The following is a 7252-nucleotide window of genomic DNA, read 5'->3' as shown; positions in this document are numbered from 1 at the left end:
AAAAAAAAAAACAAGTTCTTATTTTCACAAAATCCCAAAGCTATGGCTTCCTCTGAAGTTTTTATTTCTCTCAGTCCAAATGCAGTTTACCAGGAAGCTGTCATTTTTGCCCCTAAGTTACTATATCTAGTTACTATATCTAGTAACTATAAGTTACTATATCTAGTAAGTTACTATATCTAGTAACACAGTTGACACATTACCTCTGTCAGATTTGCACGGGAAATAGAGAGAAAGCTAACTGAAGGGAAAATTCTCCTGTAGAAAGAAAAAGAGTTTTATAAAATCCTTACCCTTCAGTGGGTTTCCGACAGGATCCTACACACAAGAACTTCCAGCCTTACCAAAGATGTCCACACCATAGGCATGGCCCACAGTGCAGACTCTGAACATAAATCAGGAAGAACATTCTGCTTGTAATCACAGAGTCTCATCTTCTAGTCCCTCATTATTCCATCAACTACTAAATCCAAAATGATAATGAAAAAAAAAAAAGACCTCTTAACCTATGTGTGCACCTCACTTTCCAATGGCAGCAAGAATACATATTTGCAGAATATTTGCAGAGTCCACACAAGATGGAAGGTATATTAATAACCATGCCAGGCATGTGTTGGGGCTGCTCATCCTCTGGACACTTGGCAATCACAGAGCATTCAATCGCTGTTTGCAAAGTATTATCTGTCCATTCCCATTGCAAACAACCTCTGCATTCTGATGCGATTCTAATCCCAAACTATCCTGTTATTTAAATTTTCTTTTCAAGACATGGCACTATACTAAATTATTTCTTTAAAAAATTAATGAGAATCCCATAGTTTGAAATAACTGAATTCAAGAATTACTTTAAATATGGATGATATAAAAGATCTTTCTTTTTAGCCAAAAAAGTTTAATTGCAGAAGTAACACATTAGTATAGACTCATTACAAAGAAAAATTCAAGTGACCCAGTGAAAGAGTCTTGTTGGCTATCTTCTCCTTGTCCTTCCTTTCTTGGAAGAAATGAGGATATCAATTTGTGGTGCTTCCTTCCTATCCCTTTACTCGACATTTCTAATTATGATCTTGAAGTGCTTCTTTTGGCTTCTAGTAAGATCATTACAGTATAGATTTCCTTAAAAACCCTTGGATACACAGAGAGCCCTTCAGAAAGCTTTTATCACTAGGAAATGTTCATCATTTCCATATTAGCTACGCACATGTTAGGGGAACCAAGAACATGTCACTTTTCCCTTGAGAAACAGGAGATGTCCACACTACACAAGGCGAACATGATCCAGATTCAGTAGCTTTACTCTATGCACATTCTTAAGAGTCCCTGGGCAGTTCCAGCAGCCCTGGTGCCTCCTGTGACTAAGTGTGGGGAGAGCTGGCCTTTCACAGCACTGCAGAACACACACAATATGACAGCCAGCCGAGCAGACACGGTGGGCCCCGCTCTGAGGTTCCACCTCTCCACCTCTGAAGTTTCCGTGGCTCCTGGAAGACAGGTCTGCCTTCCATCATGTGGCAAAAGCTGGCATTCTCTCACTCTCCTCCTTGCTTAGGAAAATTGAACAATTAATAGGAAATGCTCTACGACCATTCATTATTTTGTACCTGGTCTAGGAAGACTGCAAAACAGCCTTTTCAAGCAGTCTCTTTTGCCAATTTCCTCTCTTCCCTTCCCCCAGAATCGAAACCCCGGGATTCTCCCTGGGGATTTTATAGAAAGCAGCCCATCTGGAATATTCTGCTGACAGAGAGTCAGTAATTGATGCCAGCCGGAGAAAGCACGACCTCTCCAACGGCTGTAATTCCAAAAGAGCCCTGCCTCCCTTGCCGTTTTGCCAGGCTTGCCGAGTTGGGCGGTGCAGCCTCAGCACTGACAAAGTACCCAGAATAAATGTTTATCGAATTGAATCAATTACATCAAAGTACTTGGTGTCTCTGAATCTCATTTGGAAATAGTAAGAATCACAAGTACTTTACAGTGTGGATATAAAGACTGAGTGTTATTCGATCAGACTCTCTGCCTTCTCCAAAAGAGAAGTCGTGTGGGTTCCTATTCCCTGAAGGACAAATAGGGAACTATTTCTCACCATGAAGTGTCAGAGAGGCTTTGGCACTTCCTACATGGGTGCTGTTGAGTGGGTTGCTTCTTCTCTTTGAGCTTCAGTTTCTTAATCTGTAAAATTAGGAAAATAGCTTCTGCTTTGAGGGGTTGTTGTGAATAGTAAGTGAGAAGACATGTAAAACTCATGAGCCAAGCATTGTACAAAGTAAGTGTTCCATAAATTCTATCTATTGTTATGAGAATAGCCTGTACACTGCAGGCTCATGACCAGAGCTAAGTAAATGTTTAGTGAACAAATAAATAAATGAGTGAACATAGCAGTATCAGCGAGGAGCGAGTTTGGTTGCATGTGATAGAAACCCTGCCAAAGTTACTACACCAAAAGGGAATTTTTCTCATGTCATAAGAAGTCCCAATGTAGACAATCCCTCACAGGAGTTAGCAGGGACCCAGGCCTGCCTTTTTTTCTTTCTTTTTTTCCATTTTTTTTTAAATTGATGCATTAAAGTTGTACATATTGATGGGATTTGTTTTTACATATTTGTACATGCATATAATATAACAATATAATTTGGCCAGTATCACTCCCTAGCACTCCCCCCTCCCTCTGGACCACTTACCTGCCCCCCTTTCTTCTACTGATCTCCCTCTGATTTTCATGAGAAAAGCCCCCACCTTACTCTTTTTCCTCTCTAGGGTACACTAATCCAGGCCCTTCTTAGCATGTGGTCCTCATTCTCAGATCTGCAAGATGTTCTCCTTCCCATGTTATATCCAGGAAGTGGGAAAGAGCTTCAGTTGCCTCCTGTGGAATGGGAAGGTGCTGGCTCCCTTCCCATCAAACCATTCTCTGATTCACCAACCAACTCAGTAGCAAATAAGCACTGCTCATTTGGGACAATGCCTTTTGTGGAGAGATCATGTCCCATAAATAAGTCACCTGGGTCTCAACCCTGCTCATACCCCTTTGTTCAAAATGATAATTATGGAAATATCTGGCAACATGAAGAAACATTTGTAAAATTATTAAGTGGAAAAGGGTAGACTGGAACATTTGGTTTACCTACTGACATAGAAAACTCTCTTTAAGATAGTTAAGTAAATAAAAAGAAGTCACAGACAACACTTAGAATGATCTCATTTAAAAAAATGAAATTAGAACAACAACAAACAATTGGGTGAGTAATGGAGACTTTCACTTTTACCCTTATAATGTTGTTTTTTTTTAACCCTTATAGTCTTGTTTTGAATTTTTGTAGTATGTACATACTCATATTACTTACCTAATAAAATAAATCTAAATTAATATTATACTATGCAATAATGTAATTATATAAAATTGTGTCTGCATGGGATAAAGCTTGGAGAGGATTCTAGAAAAATGAACATTGGGTATGTCAGGTTGGCGAAAGTACAACAAATATGATTTTTACCCCACAAGTTGTTCGTATGAGACACATGTAGATTTCTAAAACAACGTGGAGCAACTATTTTTTTTTTTTTTTTGGCACTGGGTTTGAAAATTGAAGCCAGGAGTGCTTAACCTCTGAAACACATCCCCAGTCATTTTTTTGAGACAAGGTCTCCCTAAGTTGCTTAGGGCCTCACTAAGTTGTTGAGACTGGCTTTGAACTCATGATCTTCCTGCATCAAACTCCTAAAACTTCTGGGCACAAACCACCACACCCAGCTGGGGCAATTTTCATTTGAATGTATCTCTCAAAGTGTTGGGAACCTAATGCCCAATGCAACAATGCTGAAAAGTGGGACCGAGGTCCCACTCTGCCCTCATGAATGGATTTATGCTGTTATCATGGGATTTGATAACTCTTGTTATCATAAGAGTGGGCTTGAAAAAAAATGAGTTTGGCCATTCTTCTCTCTCTTCTCTCTCTCTCTCTCCTTTTGCAATGGGCTGACATGGCAAAAGAGCCCTTGTCATTTGCTGCTGCCTTGATATTAGACTTCCAAACCTGCCAAACTGTGAGAAATAAATTTATTTTCTTTACAAAGTACCCAGTCTGTGATTTATAGCAAAACAAATGAATTAAGACAGGAAACATGACTTCTGCTCACTGAGAGATCAGACAAGTAGAGCTTCCATTGGGACTAAAATTTGGCAGATAAACTGGGATGCTTGAAATTAAATTATTTTAGCTAAACTTGGTGTAAAGAGCTGTCTCCTCAGTTTCATGTTTTTCTTTCACCTCCAGTACTGAGGGCCAAAAACACAGGGTCAACAACTAAGATGGTTGGTTCTTCCTCTCTGCCTGAGAACTGGTCCACACTATCCCACAGGATATTCTGTGCTTGAATCACATGTTAACCTGGTCATTACTGACAGGCAAGAAGGCTGACCCATGGAGGACTGCCTACTAGGCCAGCTACTTAGCACTGACCTGCAATTCTGCTTTTTGATTTCTAAATGGGAGGACATTATCTGGATCATCGACCTTGACTCTGTATAAACCTAGTTACTCAAAGCAACTTAAATAAAGTAATTGTTTTGGGAAAATTCCAAGTTGAGCATAAAATTGTTGGTTATGTGTCCCCGCTAGAAGCCTTAACTATCCACCACTTAATTTATGAGGAACCAATGACTAGGATGTTGACTTTACACGTGCAATCTCAGCTCATCCTCTTTGTGACCCTGCAAAGTGAATTTACACAAACACAAACACACCCTACAAACACATTCCCCAGTTTACCAGAAATCTAAATGACTTCCTTGCAGAAGTCCACATAACCCCAGATGGCTCCACCCATTTCTTTAAGCTGTGTTCAACATTTTTCACCCTCATTTGCACTTGAGCAGCGTTTTGGTTCTTTGGAACAAAGGAATCATACAAATTTGAGGAGTATTTCATTGGTGTTTAGAGAAAAAAAACATAGAAGTTCTTTGAACACTCTCAAGCTGCAAATAGATTCTGCAGAAAAGTAGGCAGGCGTACTCTACCCATGTATGCACAACACAAGCTTTAGGAGTGGGCTATTTTCCCCCCAAGCAATATATCACCTGAGCCACAGTAGCCTGTAATATATGGTTTTAATATATTACCAAAGGGAAAATGTTTTAATGATTTACTGGGGTACACATCATTGGCATTAGGCGGCAGCATTAATCAAAACTATGGGTTTGGCTTCTTAAAACCATTAGGCAAATCCCAAGCTCTGCATTTAATGTATGCACCGTGGACCACAGTCTGGAAGGAATGAAAAGATCTCATTGCCTTTGCTTTAAAGCTGCCTTCCCAGGAGTAAAACCAATGTGTGTGTGTTTGTGTGTGTGTGTGTGTGTAAACATATACGTTACTTGAAATTTTTCAAGTGTGTTAAGATGAACAATTGTTAAAAGTTCTCTTCACCAGGTGTCTCTCTGAAGGTAGAAAGGCCAGTCCCCTACTTACACATTCCAAGGAGGGAGGCCTGTTCTTGCTTTCTAGTTTAGTTGCTGCTATGGTTAATCTGGGTTGTCGACTTGATTGAGAGAAAACTGGTAAAGCACACTTCTGGGTGTGTCTGTGAGGGTGTTTCCAGAGACAAGTGGCACATTGGTCAGTGAACTGAAGGGAGAAGACCCATTCTGCATGTGGACGAGGTCCTGGATGGAACATGAAAGGAAGAAGGAGGAAGACCACAAACTGGGTTCTTTTTGAGAGGATCCATCTTTTGTTATTGTCATCACCTATGGACATCAGACTACATCTTCCTCAGTCTTTCAACATGGATGCTCACCAGCAGCTCTCTAGGGAGTTCAAGGCCTCAGCCTTGGACTGGGGCTCCACCATTGGTCCCTCTTGTCCTGAGGCTCTAGCTTCTTAGACTAAGCAGCTACTGGTTTTCCTGGCTCTCCAGCCTGCAGATGGCCACTCTGGGACTATCCTGATTATATAAGTCAATATAATTTAAAAAATCCTCTTATAATAATATGTACATTCTGTTGGTTCTGATCCTCTAGAGAACTCTAATACAGTTGCCAATCATAAAAACCAAAATATACAACCAGAAGTCATTTACTCTTCCAAAACAATTTAGAGGGATGGATAACTGATGAATACAAACTTGCTGCAAAGCAAATTCTGGTGAAGAAAGTTGTAGAATAGGAATCTGTGAATACCAGATTTTAAAACAGGTTCTAGAAGTAGGTACTTGGATTCTTGGTGAATATTATCTTCTTAGACTATTCCTTGCTTCAAAACAACAACAACAAAAACCACCATAGTCTATTTATTTTTGTGTTTGTGTGTGTGGTGCTGGGAATCAAACTCAGGGAAAGCATTCTACCACCGAGTTATAAATCTCAGCCTGTTTACTTTTAAAAAAAATGAACAGTAACCTGGCAGAATTGTCAGTGCTAAAGAGAGAAGGGACCCCATAATAAAGACCCACTGCTGGTTCTCATTTTTGCACTCTATTTTCTGAAATGTACCAGTCAACCCTGGTACAATGTAAGAATGCTTACATTTATTTGCAACTCTTAAGTATGCTCTTACCAGTAAAAATCTGTAAACCAAAACTGAAGGGCTGGCTGTTCACCAGGGCTCAGTTACCATTTCTAGATTTGCTCAATCTAGGGGTTCTCTGTGTGTGGAAGATACAGCACCTCCAAAGCTCAAAAGGGCCAATACTGCCTGACCTTGCTCATTCCCTGGCATGCCAGTGTATGCCTAAGACAACCGTCACACTGTATGCCTGGAGATAAAAGTTGGCACCCTGGGGACCACGGGGGGCCAGCTGGGGGAGTTGTTGATAAGACAGAGAAACAGACAATATTCTTTTCAGAGACATACCTTTGAAAATGAAAGAGGAGTGATCAAATGATTATAGGCCTGGGCAGCATTTTAAGCGGTAGAGAAAGATTCCCTGATCTCTTGAAACTGAGTGGACAAGTAGATGCTAGTCACATAAAACATAGGTAAAACGTTAATTATAAGACTTCAACTTTTGTACTAACCACCGTTTCCCTAAGGGGACTCCCTAGGCTGCACTGGGAAGTGATGCTTTTCAAGAACTTAGCAGAGCTAGTGTCCTTCCTCCTGCATAACCAGCTTGAACTTTATTTGTCACTTATTTTAGCAGTTTACATTTTTCAAGAACAGATGTTCCACTGGACCTCAGATAGCACCACTCAGCAGTGTCACTACCTTGTCAGGTTCTAAGGAAACCTACTTCACGAACAGATTACTGACTGGAT

Source organism: Marmota marmota, unplaced genomic scaffold, assembly GCF_001458135.2.
Source record: "Marmota marmota marmota unplaced genomic scaffold, marMar, whole genome shotgun sequence".
NCBI classification, from domain to species: Eukaryota; Metazoa; Chordata; class Mammalia; order Rodentia; family Sciuridae; genus Marmota; species Marmota marmota.
This window is presented reverse-complemented; position numbering follows the sequence as displayed.